This window comes from Bubalus bubalis, chromosome 13, assembly GCF_019923935.1.
Source record: "Bubalus bubalis isolate 160015118507 breed Murrah chromosome 13, NDDB_SH_1, whole genome shotgun sequence".
NCBI classification, from domain to species: Eukaryota; Metazoa; Chordata; class Mammalia; order Artiodactyla; family Bovidae; genus Bubalus; species Bubalus bubalis.
This window is the reverse complement of record NC_059169.1, coordinates 64,917,973-64,932,775: the sequence shown is the minus strand read 5'-3', so window position 1 is coordinate 64,932,775 and position 14,803 is coordinate 64,917,973. Positions and strand designations below refer to the sequence as shown.

Genomic DNA, 14,803 nt, shown 5'->3' with positions numbered 1-14,803 from the left:
AGATTCTATCCCTGGGTGGAGAAGATCCCCTCAAAGAGGAAATGGCAACCCACTCCAGTATTCTTGCCTGGGAAAACCTATGGACAGAGAAGCCTGGTGCGCTACAGTCCATGGGGTCGCAAAGATTCAGACACGACTTAGTGACTAAACAATAACAGATGCAGAATAATATATTTTATTGTTTATGACCTTTATTCTAAGGTAATATGACTTTTTTTTTCCCTCCACCCAAACTTCTCTTTTAAAGAGGAAAGCCAAAAGTAATGAATCGGTTTTCTTCTATGCTTAACTATTTTCAATAGAGGTCTTAAAAGTAGACTAAGGCTCACCAAACAATATGCAGTATGGTAGAAGCACAGACACGATTAAGATCCTTTATTAATCTTAAATTCTGTATGAACATGAAACATTATATTTGTACAGAAAATGCTTTCAGAGATGTTCTTTTAGTCTCATTTAAAGAGTTTTTAATATCTCTTCTATTTCTCCTAGGATTCATTCCATCAGAAGTCATCTATAAATTAAAAATAAAGAGCAGTGTGTGTTTGATAAACTTTATCAAGCCCTTATAAAAAAGAAAATGTCACAGAGCATGGCAAAAAGTCAACCTGTTGATAAACACCAGGGAGAAACTTGCATCTTCCAGCCAGGCAACTTGCTGGTCTAGTGGGCTCAGCCTGTCCTTTAAAATAGAAAGGGAGAAACTTTTCCTCATCAATTTGAGTTAAAGGCAAAAACTTGAAGGGTTTGGTTAAAGGGATGGTATTAGGAGGTGGGGCCTTTGGAGATGATTAGGTTTAGATAGGGTCATGAGGGAACCTGAGGTCACATGGGAAGCCCCCATGACAGAGTCAGTGTCCTTACAAAAGAGAAAGAGAGGAGAGCTTGCTCTCTTGGGCACATGAGGCTATAACGCAAAGACCACCATGTGCAAACAAGGAAAAAGCGTTCTCACCACACACCGAATCTGCTGACACCTTGATCTTGGACTTCTAGAACTGTGCTGTGAGAAATAAATTTCAGTTGGTTAAGACACCCGTGCTGAATAGCAAAACTGAACCATAACTCTGTGATGCCTTAGGATACTGCCTTCTATTTCAGAACATATTCACAAAGTTCCCAAATCAAAACTAAATTTATCTTCATCTTAAACTCCTGCTATTCAAAAAGAATGGGACCCCACAGAGTTCTGGAGGGATCAGATGCCACAAAATCAAGCACCACAACCCACAAAAATGATACTGAAATAAGTAGATGATATTTAAATGAAAAAGTCATTATAACTGGTTTGGAGTGTGTAAAATATACCATCAAATAATTAACTTCTACATAAAAATAAGAATAAACCTTATCCTTACTATAAAGGTAAGTTTTGTGAACTATATGACTCTCTCTCCAAGTCCTTCAACGTGCCCACCACTTCCCCAAAATGACCATAAATCGCCCCTAACTTCACCCCTCAACACACACACAAACGCACAATTATTGTTAGATTTTCAAAAAGAAGACCAGAGGCAGGCATTGGTACAACAGATGTACAAAGCAGGATCTTTGCATCTATGGTTTACTGCAGACTTTGTCGCAACCTTGCACTGTGCTGGGCATATGACAAGTGAAAAGAATGAACCTTCTCACGGGTGAGGGGGCTACCCTACCACCGGTTTATGGGCTGCAGGAGCTCACGTTCTGCCAAGTTCTTGTAATTCAGAAAAGGGAGGAGGGTTTCATTTTGCCATGGTTTTCAGGTTTTGAACCAAAATCTTACTGGCATTTCTACCAAATCACAACCCATGACTGAATGACCCATGAATCCTGTAGTGTAGTTTTTTGGTGGAAGTTGTAATGCGTGTGCGTGCTCACCCAGTCCTGTCCGACTCCTTGTGATCCCATGGACTGTAGCCCGTCAAGCTCTTCTGCCCGTGGAATTTTCCAGGCAAGAACACTGCAGTGGGCTGCCATGCTCTCCTCCAGGGGATCTTCCCAAACCAGGGATAGAATCCGTGTCTCCTCTGTCACCTGCTCTAACCAGCAATACAATTGCAGCCAAACAAAAAAATCAAAACGCGAGAAATAGTGTTTAGATTTCCTGTTGCAAGAATATTCAGCTTCTGAAAAATGGGGTGTCAACTCTGAGCCTTCCTTCCCAGAGTCAGCATTTTCTCCTTGGAAATCAGATCTGATTGTTCAGGGGGTCTAAAGGATTATTAACCTGCTCTCCTAGGTTTAGGGGATACATGATAGGCATGGAATAAGTGACAGGCTAACTTCTGGATGCCAAAATTTCTTGGCATGTAAACGAGAATGTACAGAAAACACAGACTCCATATACTCAAAGAATCTGCAGAAGCAAGTCCTGCCAAGAACCCAGAGAACTCAGAGAACCTATAAAGACTGTGCTGGAAGCCCAAGCCAGCACTGCAGAGATTATGGCTTCTTGCTCTGCGTTGAGTCCTCTGCCTTGTCTAATGCACCTAAGGGAAGGAAACAGTGGCTGGGTCATTTCTTACCAACATTAAAAAAACAAATAAGCTACAGGGTATCAATTCTGAGGATCTAATTAGTTTACCTGCAATAAAATGCCCAGGAGGTGCGATTGGTAGCAGTCCAAAGGTTCCTTGGACTTTCACACCCAGAGCGATCTCAAAACACCTAGCCTGGAGCACAGGTGTATAAAGATGATTCAAGCGCTAACACAAATGCTGTTTTACACAGGGTCGTTGCTCAGAGGACAACAGTGTGATAATGCAAGCATGGCATCTGCCATAGGAAGAAAGTGCAGTGCTTTGAGGACAAGAAAAGGCAGTTCAATTCACGGCCTTGCGTTTCAGGGGTATCAGGACCTTGTGGAGGACCGATTTTCCTACATACAGCAGCAAACTGAATACTGTTCCTTGTGGCTTTATTCTCCTTTCTAGTATTCTTTCATCCCTGCAGTAAATGCCTTCTCTATGAAGAACCGCTGGCTGATGGGGGTCAAAGGCCATCAGTAAGCTAGTGGCATTTCATACACATGTTCTGAGCGGGTTCGAGGGGCCCACAGCGACCTCAAAAGGCAGGCTATCCAGGGGGATAGCCAGGCCGTGAGCAAGGAAGGTTGTCCATTAACCCATTAACGTTGCTCAGTGCCCATAAGGTTGTACCTTTATTAGATGAGATAACAGTATATATTATAGGCTCGGCTGTTAAGCAAATAAATACGGGTAAGGAAACGACAACCCACAAAATTACATACCTAGTTTTAACCACCACTCACCACTCTGAGTGAGTCGATTTTCATCCGCTTATGCAGGGGCAAACCAGTTACTCTGGCGCTGTCGGTTGGGGGTAATGACCCCCTTTACTCTTGCAAAGCAAGTAAGAGACAAACAGCAAGGAACAGCCACCCTCGGGGCCCAGAAACACGTCGGGAAGAGCCACTTGTTGGAGGTGGCGGTTTCCAAACCGATTTATCGGTCCCACACCTCGAGTTCTGGAAACGGTACTCCGGCCTCGGGCTCCAGATGGGGAGGCAGGACGTCTCGGGGAGAGAGACGCGAGGTGCCCCCGCCGCCCAGCCGAGGGGGCCGAGCCGCGGACAAGGGGAGTCGGGTCTCACGGAAGGACGGGGACGCCGCCCGGGGGCCCGGGAGACCCCGCGCCGGGACGTCCCCGAGGCGCCCCCGCCGCGGGCTTCCGCGCACGTGGCCGCGGGGCGGGCCGCGCTCCCCCCTCCTCGCGGGCTCCCCGAGCGGCTCTGGGCGCGCGGCGGCGGCGGGCGGGGGCGGACCCGCGAGCAGGGCTCCTGGCGGCTTTCCAGGTCGGCGCACTAATACGGGCGATGAGGCTTCGCGGCTCCAGTCTGACTGACGCCGCCTGGGGCCGCCGCCGCCGCCGCCGCTGCAGCCGCTGTCTCGGTCCCCGCCGCCGCCGCCGCCGCCGCCGCCGCCGGGCCCTGCAGGCGCTGGGCGCGCGCAGCCAGGCAGTGAGTGCAGCTGCTCCGAGCGGGCGGCCGGGGGACCCACCTCGGGGCGGGGGGCGGCCAGACCTCCGTGGGTGGGTGGGTGAGGGGGGGCGATGAGTAGCTGCGCGGGGACAGGTAAGAGATGCCCTCCCCGGCGCGCGCCGGGCGTGTGAGTGTCTGGACGCGTGTGCAGCGAAGTTTTTCTTCCACAGGGAAGGGTCTGGCGTGTGGCGGGGGCTCTTTGTGCTCCCTGTCCCTGTGTCTCCTTGGTGGGGCCTGTCTGAGGTGGGGCGGGAGGGGACGGCTCCGGGGAGACGGCCGCGCGGGCCGCCGGCACCCGGGACCTGTCAGCGAAGGCTCGGCCCGCCGGCGTGCGGGGCTGTGGCCGGGGGAGAGGGCAGGGGTGCGCGCTAGCCGTCCGTACCCCCCACCCCTTCCCACCCCCGGCCCGGGGCTGGGTCCGCACCGAGGACAGGCTCCATGGAGACCCAGACTCGCAGCTAAATAACCGTTTGCCGTGGCCGGAGGGCTTGGGGAGGACACTGGAGAAATCGGGGTGCATGCAGGGCAGCGAATGTGACTCAGCTGGCCTCCCCGGCCTCCTGTCTCATACCGTTTTTACTCTGCTTACCTTTGAGGCGCGCGAAATGAGCAGGGGGGGGGGGGGGAGTTAGGAATGTTGTTCAAGTGTCTCTAGGCTAACACTTGGATTGTGTTGGGAGCCAGGGTGTTTGTCTTTTTCCTTCGCCTGCCATTCGGTGCCAAGTCTCCGCAGAGGGGAGGGGGGCGAGGTGGGGAACAGATACAGGAGACGAAGTGACGCCAGCATTGTGATGGGAAGGAGGGGGGTGCGTTTTTATGGATGGCTAATCGCTGACAAGTCTTCCCGTTACTATTCCTTCCTCCTCCCACCCTTGACAGTGGAAATTTGAAATGATGGTTTAGAAATACTCCGTTGACTTGTTTCTGGGCGGGAACTGGGTACTCGTGAGAAATAAGCTACAAATGAGGTAAAATCGAGTTTGGGAATGAAATTGCACGTAAATTCTTTACCCAGTAATTCACAGTCGGATACACACCCACAGGTCACTGTGGATGGCTTTGAACGGATCCAGTTAACAAGTACCATTTTCAGTGGCTTACCAGATTTCCCGGATGATCTTTTGGAAGCGTTGCTGAACAGGAATGATAGAGGATAGCTGTAAATTCATAAGGCACTTAATAATGCTAGCTCCTTGGCCATAACTGAGCCAGACATTTGAGGCATCCTTCTGGGTGGGTGATAAATTAATCCTACAGCGTATCTTCTGCCTTGAGATTCCTGTCGCTGTGAGGGAATGCCATTGAATGTTTACATTGTAGAAATAGTGATCTATATTTAAAAAGGAAGTAAAAGTAAAACCCAAACACATTCTTTTAACTCCAGATAGACAGTTCAATTAGTAAGTGCCCCTATGTTTGTAGGAAACCATGAGCAAGATTTTGGACCGCTTTCAAGTTTGTGGTTATCCAAGAAGGACACTGCAGATAAGAAAATGATGTAATCATTTATAAATAAGGAGTGTTTAAAATATATTATGATAGAAGTTGCAAATAACATATCAGAAAAGTAACTTTTAGTGGCAATGATCGCCTTCATTGATGGCAAGACAACTGTCTTTAGCGGACAGCCTTCAGCCTGTTAATCTATTCTGACACAACCAACTCCCATTTTTATGCTTGACTGGCCATCTTTGTCAGAGCTGTTTTTTGCTTGGGCTCTGTGGTTTCAAGCTATGTTTAAGAGAATGCCAACATACTCTTGATCTGAGCAAACTCATTTTTATCAGTACAGTGTTTGCTAAAAATCAAAGATACAAACAAATTTTAGGCTAAACCTCTAAATACTTTGCAATTCTCACATCTTTGTTATTTGGTAAAGTCAGCATGAGCTATTTGACTTTGCTTCTTTTAAAATTTTCTTCTTTTTTGATATATTTCCATTTAATGAGTAATCAGAAAATATTCACAAATGTCAATTACTACTCTCTGATTGCCCAAGACCATGCATGGGATGAGACAGAAAGGTTTTTGTTGTTAATGAAACATTGCTAAGGATTCTAGAAGTAATAAACAACTGGTAAATTTGTTTATCCTTTCTAATCATGTGGTCAGTTGGAGGAAAAAAATCTGTCCAGAAATTATTTCATAAAGATTAAAATAGTCAATTTCAATTTTACAAACAGTTTCATTCTTCTTAATGAGAGTACAATTTTCCTTTGCTGTATTTGAAGAGTTGGTATTTAATAAGTGGTCACCATAGCACTTAGGCAACTAACTAGTTTATATCTGACATCCCCTCTGCAATAAATAAAACAGCAATTTCATTATGTTTGGCTTAAGTATGTTGGAAATAATACTTATACACAAAATGTACTCTGATATAAGGAAAGCTAAAAGTTATGAAAATGAAGAATTGGTTTTTCTTAAATTTGGAAAACATACTACCTTGAATTTTAAAGCTCTAACGAGGCATAGTGCAGATTTTCTGCTCATCACATCTAACATTTAGTGAGAAATTCACAAGCGGGAAATAGTCTGGAATGAAACTATAAATGTAACAGTACATCGAAAGCATGAGTCTCTTCAAATAGTTGTAATTCTAGGCTGTTGGATTTATATTTCCTTGGTTACTGTTGCCAGTGAGTTGAAAAGTTATTCTAAAGGGGGGAAAAAAGCAAACAGCAAATTTGTGAGTGAATTTAATGGTATGAGCACGTTAGAACACTGACCTAGTGAACTGTTCATGACAAGAGTAGGGGCATAACAACAAGAAAAAAATAAATATCTTTTGGATATAAACTAACCTTTAAAAATAAATATTCCTATAAAATTATGTCTCTCAAGAAACGTGGGCTAACTAGAGTTAAGATTTCAAGATGTTTGTTAGTGTTAGAAACCATCAGACCCATAGAAGCTGAGTGTTCTTGCCAGTGGCCCACAGCCTGACACTTGCCACCCCAAACCACCTGAACAGCACCCACTGCTCTCTCTGTCGGCCTTGAGCTCACCCCAGACCAATTTCCAGGCTTATCTTCTCACTCCTTCCATATTTTATGCTGCAATTAAAATAAAGAATTGTGATTTCCCCTGCTCATTGCCCTGGCTTTCCTCTCCTCTGCACGTGTCCTCACGCCAAGGCCTAGATCGCCTCCCTCTGCCTCCCCACCTCTCGCCAGATCCACAGACCTGCCAGCACCTTCCTCATCCTTTACAGTCCTGTCCAGGTGCGTCCTCCTTTGACACCTAATGGCCCTTGGCATTTTGCACCCTTGTGTCTTGCCTTTTGGTGAATTCCTCATGTGCTAATTTCGTTCTTCTCCTCAGACAGTCCTGTCAAAACTTTACGAAGGAAGGGACCTTGTTTTATCTATCTTTTCTATTTGTTTCATGCCGACTACAGTGCCCTGGCTAGTGCTTTGTCAATAAATATTAATTCAGTGGCACGTCTTTCACTGAACCCATGGTCTGAAATAAAATCTGTAAAGGAGTTTCCCCTAAATGATAGGTATTAATGGTCCATCTTTACGAAGCCAGTGTTGAGCTGGGGCTGAGGACTGAGGACTTGTGGAGAGACGGTGGAAAGTGACCCCACCCCCTACCCCTGGCCAGTAGAGCCTCTTTCTCCTGAAAATTGTGGTTGAGTGTTAGAGTCAGGAAAGCTTCTATGATACTCTTATTGCATTAGCAATTTTCCATATCAGATTCACTACACACACAATGGAAACCATTTAGCAAAGAAAAACCCAGATTTTTAATGTGATACGGCTACCACAATGAAACCCTAATTCGATTCCACAGAAAATTGCTAACACAATATGCCGACCCCCTTCCCCCGCCAGCAGTAGCCACAGAAAAACTGTTTTTAGTGTATGTGTTTCAAACTCTGCTCACAAAAGAAGCTACTGCTGCTGAGATGAGCTTCTGTTTTGATCAGGTTGGATGTAGAAGGGGTCTCGTCAGGCTTGTCAGAAGACCTGAATCCCCCTTCTGTATATTACTCATTACGTTACCAAAAGATACTAAACCCCGTCTTAACATGCATCACGTTCTGTTTAGTGGTTTGAATTAATAGAGTTAACATAATGTAAAAAATACAGTTTGTATATAAATATCATGCCTATATAATATAGTTGATTATACAGTTTTAATTGGGAAGTCTAATGAACTCAAAACAAGTTTTCTAAACTCAAGAGACTCTGAAATAAAGTTTAAATGCAAAATTTAAAGTGAAAATGCATGAATATTAAGATACAGATGATAAATGTGGATGTGCAGAGCTGTATCATGTCAGAAGTCCTAACCCCTGAAGAACTGTTGGTTCTCGCGCTTCATTCCCTAAACCATTTTTAATTCAAAGACAAAACTTTAATCCATGAAATCAGTGTAAAGGAGTTCTCCAAAGTCCTGATTTTTCCAAAAAGACAGCTTTTATTTTCTTTTTTGGTGGGGGCTAAATACTATCAAAATCGTTCTCTCTCTCCCTTCTGATTATCTGATATCACTGGTGGGGATTATTTTTATATATAAATTTCTCTTAGGGAAATTTAATATTTCATATCCGATGACTTCCTTTTTCCCCCTTTGTCACATTGCCTTTGAGGAACTGTACATAGGAAACGTGTATTCTTCAATCACACAGCGGGTTTAGGGCTGCAGTTGTACAAAGCTGTCTCTGTTTACAAACACTGGGATTATCGGGGATGGCCATCTAGTTTCCTTCGCACTAGACAGATAAGAGTTCACATGTGCTCTGGGGGCACCCAGATGTGTTGATGGCCTTGGGGATTCGTCCTGAAGCAAATGAGAAGGTTTGGAAGTGGTGGAGGTGTCAACACTCTGAAGGAGCAACGGCTTCACCTGATCGATTCTGAGAGCACCTCCCCAGCCGGGTGGGCAGTGGGGGGCTCCTGCCTTCATAAACCCTTCTTAACCCATGAAATATCTTCTTCCGTGTAGCCTAATATTTTTCATTTTTTAATCTGTTAAACTGCTTGGAAGCTGATCGATTGTAGATTTGCTCTAGTTAATGTGTGTGTGTGTGAGTTTGTTTTTAGAAACTGCAGTCCATTGTGAAATAGGTATTTGAGGCAGTTTATCAAAAGCCTGGAAGGACTTTGTCCCAAGCACTTATGGGCTTTGGAAGGTTTAGAGCAGGTTTGCAGATTTTTTTTTCTTAAGGAGAGGGTGATGGATAGTAGAGTTCATCTAAAGTGGTACAAGTTGCGTTCTGAGTTGTTTAGTTGCTAAGTCATGTCCAACTCTTTGTGACCCCATGGACTATAGCCCGCCAGGCTCTTCTGTCCATAGGTTTTCCCAGGCAAGAATACTGGAGTGGGTTGCCATTTCCTTCTTCAGGGGATCTTCCCAACCCAGGGATCGAACCCATGTCTCCTGTATTGGCTGGCTGGCTGGCAGATTCTTCACTGCTGAGCCACCAGGGAAGCCCTGCTTTCTGAATACTTGTATCTAATTTAATTGACTTGGTAGTACCACATTTCAGAAAACAACTCGGATAAAGATGACAAATTCCATCAGAATTCTCCATCTCTTGGTAGAATATTTAATATCTCCTGTTAATCACACTTCATTATAAATCCATTCATTCATCTTGCCTTTTTATTTACTAAGACTCACACTTGACAGAATTGGAGTTCTGTAGGAAGAGTAGGTCATTTAAAAGCTGGTGCATTAGGACAGGTGCAAGGATTGGAGGCACCTGAGCTTGAGAGCGGAGAAGGCAATGGCACCCCACTCCAGTACTCTTGCCTGGAAAATCCCATGGATGGAGGAGCCTGGTAGGCTGCAGTCCATGGGGTCGCTAAGAGTCGGACATGACTGAGCGACTTCACTTCCACTTTTCACTTTCATGCATTGGAGAAGGAAATGGCAACCCACTCCAGTATTCTTGCCTGGAGAATCCCAGGGATGGTGGAGCCTGTTGGGCTGCCGTCTATGGGGTTGCACAGAGTCGGACACGACTGAAGCGACTTCGCAGCAGCAGCAGCAGAGCTTGAGAGGGTGCAGCAGAAAGCAGGTCGGCAGATGCCAAAGGTGGACATCACCTATTTGGGTTAGTTTTAGCAATATTAGAGGCCACCTGTAACAGGAGTACAGGTGAATATTCATTGAAAGGACTGATGCTGAAGCTGAAACTCCAATCCTTTGGCCACCTGATGCGAAGAACTGGCTCATTGGAAAAGACCCTGATGCTGGGCAAGATTGAAGACAGGAGGAGAAGGGGACGACAGAGGATGAGATGATTGGATGGCATCACCAACTTGATGGACATGAGTTTGACCAAGCTGCGGAGTTTGTGATGGACAGGGAAGCCTGGCGTGCTATAGTCCATGGGGTCACAAAGAGTCAGACACAACTGAGCGACTGAACTGAATCGTACCAGGAGTGGAGAGCCTCTTGGTGGGCTGGCCAGCGAATTTATCATCTCTCAGGACATCGTTTCTCTGGGGAAAGGAATTCCAATTTTCCGATGACCACACAGAAATGTATATGACTTGTTTGTAAAGTGGGACCGCCAGGGGTTAAAACATGAGTGATTATTATTAATGATATGAGTGATTATTAGAAGCCAGTGAGTGTGAAAAATGAGAAAATGTGTTACGTTAAAAAGATATGCGGCCCCAAGTGCTTTTCTTTCCCTTGTTGACACCTTTATATCATTCTTGCCCTATCTCCTAGTGAAGTGAAGTGCAAGTCGCTTAGTCGTGTCCAACTCTTTGTGACCCCGTGGACTACATAGTCCATGGAATTCTCCAGGCCAGAATACTGGAGTGAGTACCTTTTCCCTTCTCCAGGAGATCTTCCCAACCCAGGAATCAGACTGGGGTCTTCTGTATTGCAAGCGGATTCTTTACCAGCTGAGCTACCGGGGAAGAATCCATTTCTATTTCCTTGGGGTAGTTGGATTTTATTTTTAGGAGCAAAAGTTGAATGTGATGTTTGTCAAAGACAAACCCTTGTGTACATATATGCTTTCCTTAGGATTTATTATTTATTTTGTGTTTCCCAAGGCAGTTGTTAGGTGTTGGATGCTTGCAAACAGTGACAGATTGGTGCCTGGGTGTTATTTCAAACGAGTGTTACCTTCTTTGTGTGATAATTGAACTAAATTGACTGCAAACAGTCATTTAAAAAATGTTTTTAAATACTGTATTGATTATGTTTTGGGGGTCTTCTTAAAATGTGATTTGTGGCTGTAAAAGTTGCTCTGGAAAGTGGGACTGACACATTTGGTCTTTCATTGAGTGTTATTTACTCTATGTCTCTTGTACCTATACTGCCTGTGAGGCCCCAAACCAGGCCCTCGGGACCATATAAAAAGGTGACCACATAAAGTAGCATAACAAAGTAAAACTCTGGTCTCCAGGATTTCTTAGCCTAATGAAGAGAGAGAGAGGTCAGGAAAGCAAATATCAAAATGTGTACCCAAGACTTTTTATACCAAAAATTGTCATCTGATTTTTGTATTCTGATTTCTTGCCTCTTTTTCTGGCTAAAATTCCATTTTAACTGTGTGTGAATTTTGAGTCATTCTTGACAAGGATAATTAGGACCATAGTATGATCCTTACAGTCCAAAGCCCCATATAAATAAAGAAGGCTGAGTGCCAAAAAATTGATGCTTTTGAACTGTGTGGTGTTGGAGAAGACTCTTGAGAGTCCCTTGGACTGCAAGGAGATCCAACCAGTCCATCCTAAAGGAAATCAGTCCTGAATATTCATTGGAAGGACTGATGCTGAAGCTGAAACTCCAATCCTTTGGCCACCTGATGCGAAGAACTGACTTGTTGGAAAAGACCCTGATGCTGGGAAAGATTGAAGGCAGGAGGAGAAGGGGACGACAGAGAACGAGCTGGTTGGATGGCATCACCGACTCCATGGACATGAGTTTCAGCAAGCTCCAGGAGATGGTGAAGAACAGGGAAACCTGGCATGCTGCAGTCCATGGGGTCACAAAGGGTCAGACATGACTGAGCAACTGAACAGCAACAGAGGACTGTAAGCAGAGATGAAACAGAACGCATCATGGGAATAGTGATGCTATCAGCAAGTCCCTGTGAAAATCTAAGGATGCTGAGGGCATCCCTGGGCCTGGAATTGCACCCCTGTGTCTTTCAGGAAAAGGACACTTTACCGCTCTGATTTCCCCCGTTATCCTCTGCTGTCTCAAGAGGGAGTTTGCATGGCCCCTCCTATAGGAAACCTTCCTCAGCCCTTTTAGTAACAGTTATAATAATGCACCTGTCACCTGTCTGATGACAATGTGTTTAGATTTCTGTCTCCCTCTGAAGACTCTAATATCTAGAGGAAAGGTACCACGTTTTTATCTTGAGATACTCAGCGCCTGGCACCATGTCTGGTTCCTCATCATTATTTGATGAATTTAGTTCTTCCTTTGACCTTGTCCTTTTCTTTTCCCCTAAGATAGATTGGTGTTTTGTAGAGTAAAGGAAGAAAGCGTTTGGATTTTAATCTCTAGGCACAAGAGAACAATTCCATTTTAACCTTTGGTCAAAAGAGAAGTACTTAAGTGTTTGAACAGGTGAATCGCATACTCAAAGGGGTTTGAAAGAAGGTGAAGACCAGTTGTAGAGGCATGGTGCATGTGAATTAGCCCACATTAGGACCCGGTGAAGCTGGTGAGTTGGTTGATACACCGCATTGGGCCATTAAAAATCTGCCTTTCCCCAAACTTCAATGCATAACACACCTCATTAGTGATTCTCCTCTATTGGTTTTTAATCTCATCCTTCAGGCAGCCTGTGGCCAGGAAACTCAACCTCCCACAATACGCACACATCAATAAAACGTTTTAAATTTCCCACGCATCATTATTAAAAACACTTGAAATGATCTTCACAGACACTGAACACTTTGTGAGTATCCAAGTACAGGTTGATGTTCTCTGTAATGTCACCTTAAGTAGACAGATGATTAACCGAAGGAGGGAATGCATTCTATAACCCTGCCTTTTGGAAGCATTTATTGTATCACATCAACAAAGCAGTTGGAGAAGGCAATGGCAACCCACTGCAATACTCTTGCCTTGGAAAATCCCATGGACGGAGGAGCCTGGTAGGCTGCAGTCCATGGGGTCACAGAGTCAGACACTGAGCGACTTCACTTTCACTTTCAGCAGTTAGACTAATAGTATACGGCCTAATAATAAAATAGTTACTATTAGTGATAAAACTAGAATTTACCTTCACTCATGCAACATTTATTGTAGTACAGACCTGGTGTGAAGCTGTCCAGACCACAGCCTGTGCCCTTTAGAAGGAGCTTGGCATCTTTGGGGAAAACAAGTAACAAATAAGGTGTCAGGAGTGAAGGTCAGTGCCAGGTGATGGGGAAGCCCAGGGGCGCTGTGGAGGCTGATCCATGTTAGTGCCCAGGCCTCAGGGATGGTTTCCAGGAAATCTTCCAGCTCGATTTTTAGTGAGCAGAAGGCAGCTGCATACAGGCCTCCTGGGGAGACGGAAGGGAGTCAAGGGCAAAGGGCACGAGGATTGTTGAGGCTGGAACATACAGTTGGGGAGGCTGGAACATACAGTTGGGGAGGCCAGATTGTGATGAGCCTGATTTGAAACAATGCCAAAAGCATCAAATCGTACCCCACCCCACAGTAATATTTACTGTTATGTTTTTATATAAAATAAGTAAATACGTACTGAGAGGAGAAATTTGGATAAAACTCTTTTTAAGAGCCAACTCATTGGAAAAAGACTGATGTTGGGAAAGATTGAGGGCAGGAGGAGAAGAGGTCAACAGAGGATGAGATGATTGGATGGCATCACCGACTCAATGGACATGAGTATCAGCAGACTTCAGGAGGAGATAGTGAAGGATGGGGAAGCCTGTCCTTCAGCCGTGCTGCAGTCCATGGGGTTGCAGAGTCGGGCACGACTGAGCGACTGAACAAGAAATTTTAAAGCACAAACAAAGCAGTTTTAATCCCCACTGCTGTAAACAGTTCTTGGCCATTTGGCTGCAGACTCACAGCAGGGTGTCACTCAGGACTGGGAAGGACATCCCATGAGAGCCCCACGGGGAGGAGGCTGTCAGGGGGGTGGGTTGCTGGGGGTGGGGAGGCACAGTCCATGACAGCTGCCTGGAGTGATTCGGACTCACTGAGGATGTCTAGGACAGGACATACTCAGTAGGGTGTGGCAGGGCCCAGCTCAGGATCTGGTGACCTGTGGATCCAGGAAGAGGAAGGGATAGAATTTCTGTAGGACTGTTCAGGGTCAAGGGTGGCTCCTGGTTCCTAGTCTGGACTAGTGGTTAGAGAGTGGTGCTCCCAGCAGGGAGAACAGGGCTTTAAGAGACCTGCTGCTGCTGCTGCTGCTAAGTCACTTCAGTCGTGTCTGACTCTCTGCGACCCCAGAGACAGCCGCCCACCAGGCTCCCCCGTCCCTGGGATTCTCCAGGCAAGAACACTGGAGTGGGTTGCCATTTCCTTCTCCAGTGCATAAAAGTGAAACTGAAGTCGCTCAGTCGTGTCCGACTCCTAGCCTCCCCATGGACTGCAGCCCACCAGGCTCCTCCGTCCATGGGATTTTCCGGGCAAGAGTACTGGAGTGGGCTGCCATTACCTTCTCCGTTAAGTGACATAAGAGGGTCTAATTCTCTCTCTCTCTTTTTTTAAACATTAACTTTATTTTTAGAGCAGTTTTAGATTTAGTCTCTAACTCGTGTCTGACTCTTGTGATGCCATGGACTGTAGCCCGCCAAGCTCCTCTGTCCATGGGATTTCCCAGGCAAGAATACTGGAGTGAGTTGCCATTTCCTTCTCCAGGGGATC

The 14,803-nt window shown here is 45.5% G+C and overlaps 1 protein-coding gene and 1 long non-coding RNA gene across 4 annotated transcripts in view; one reads left to right on the top strand and one right to left on the bottom strand.

Annotated features, from left to right (window-relative positions):
- Positions 1-185: 185 nt before the first annotated feature.
- LOC123329011 lies at positions 186-1,408 on the bottom strand. The gene is made up of 3 exons (XR_006544175.1): positions 956-1,408; positions 609-682; positions 186-514 (listed from the first exon to the last, which is right to left on the bottom strand). It is a non-coding gene; the product is annotated as an uncharacterized LOC123329011 (long non-coding RNA).
- Positions 1,409-3,835: 2,427 nt separating this feature from the next.
- The window catches only part of SMAD9 (SMAD family member 9), a 64,028-nt gene continuing 53,060 nt past the window's right edge, over positions 3,836-14,803 (top strand). For 2 of the 3 annotated variants that reach the window (XM_025262921.3, XM_025262919.3), the window contains exon 1: positions 3,836-3,961. The gene's annotated coding sequence lies outside the window, so the exon portion shown is untranslated. The remainder of the gene's footprint in view (positions 3,962-14,803) is intronic. The other variant, XM_025262920.3, reaches the window with a different exon arrangement.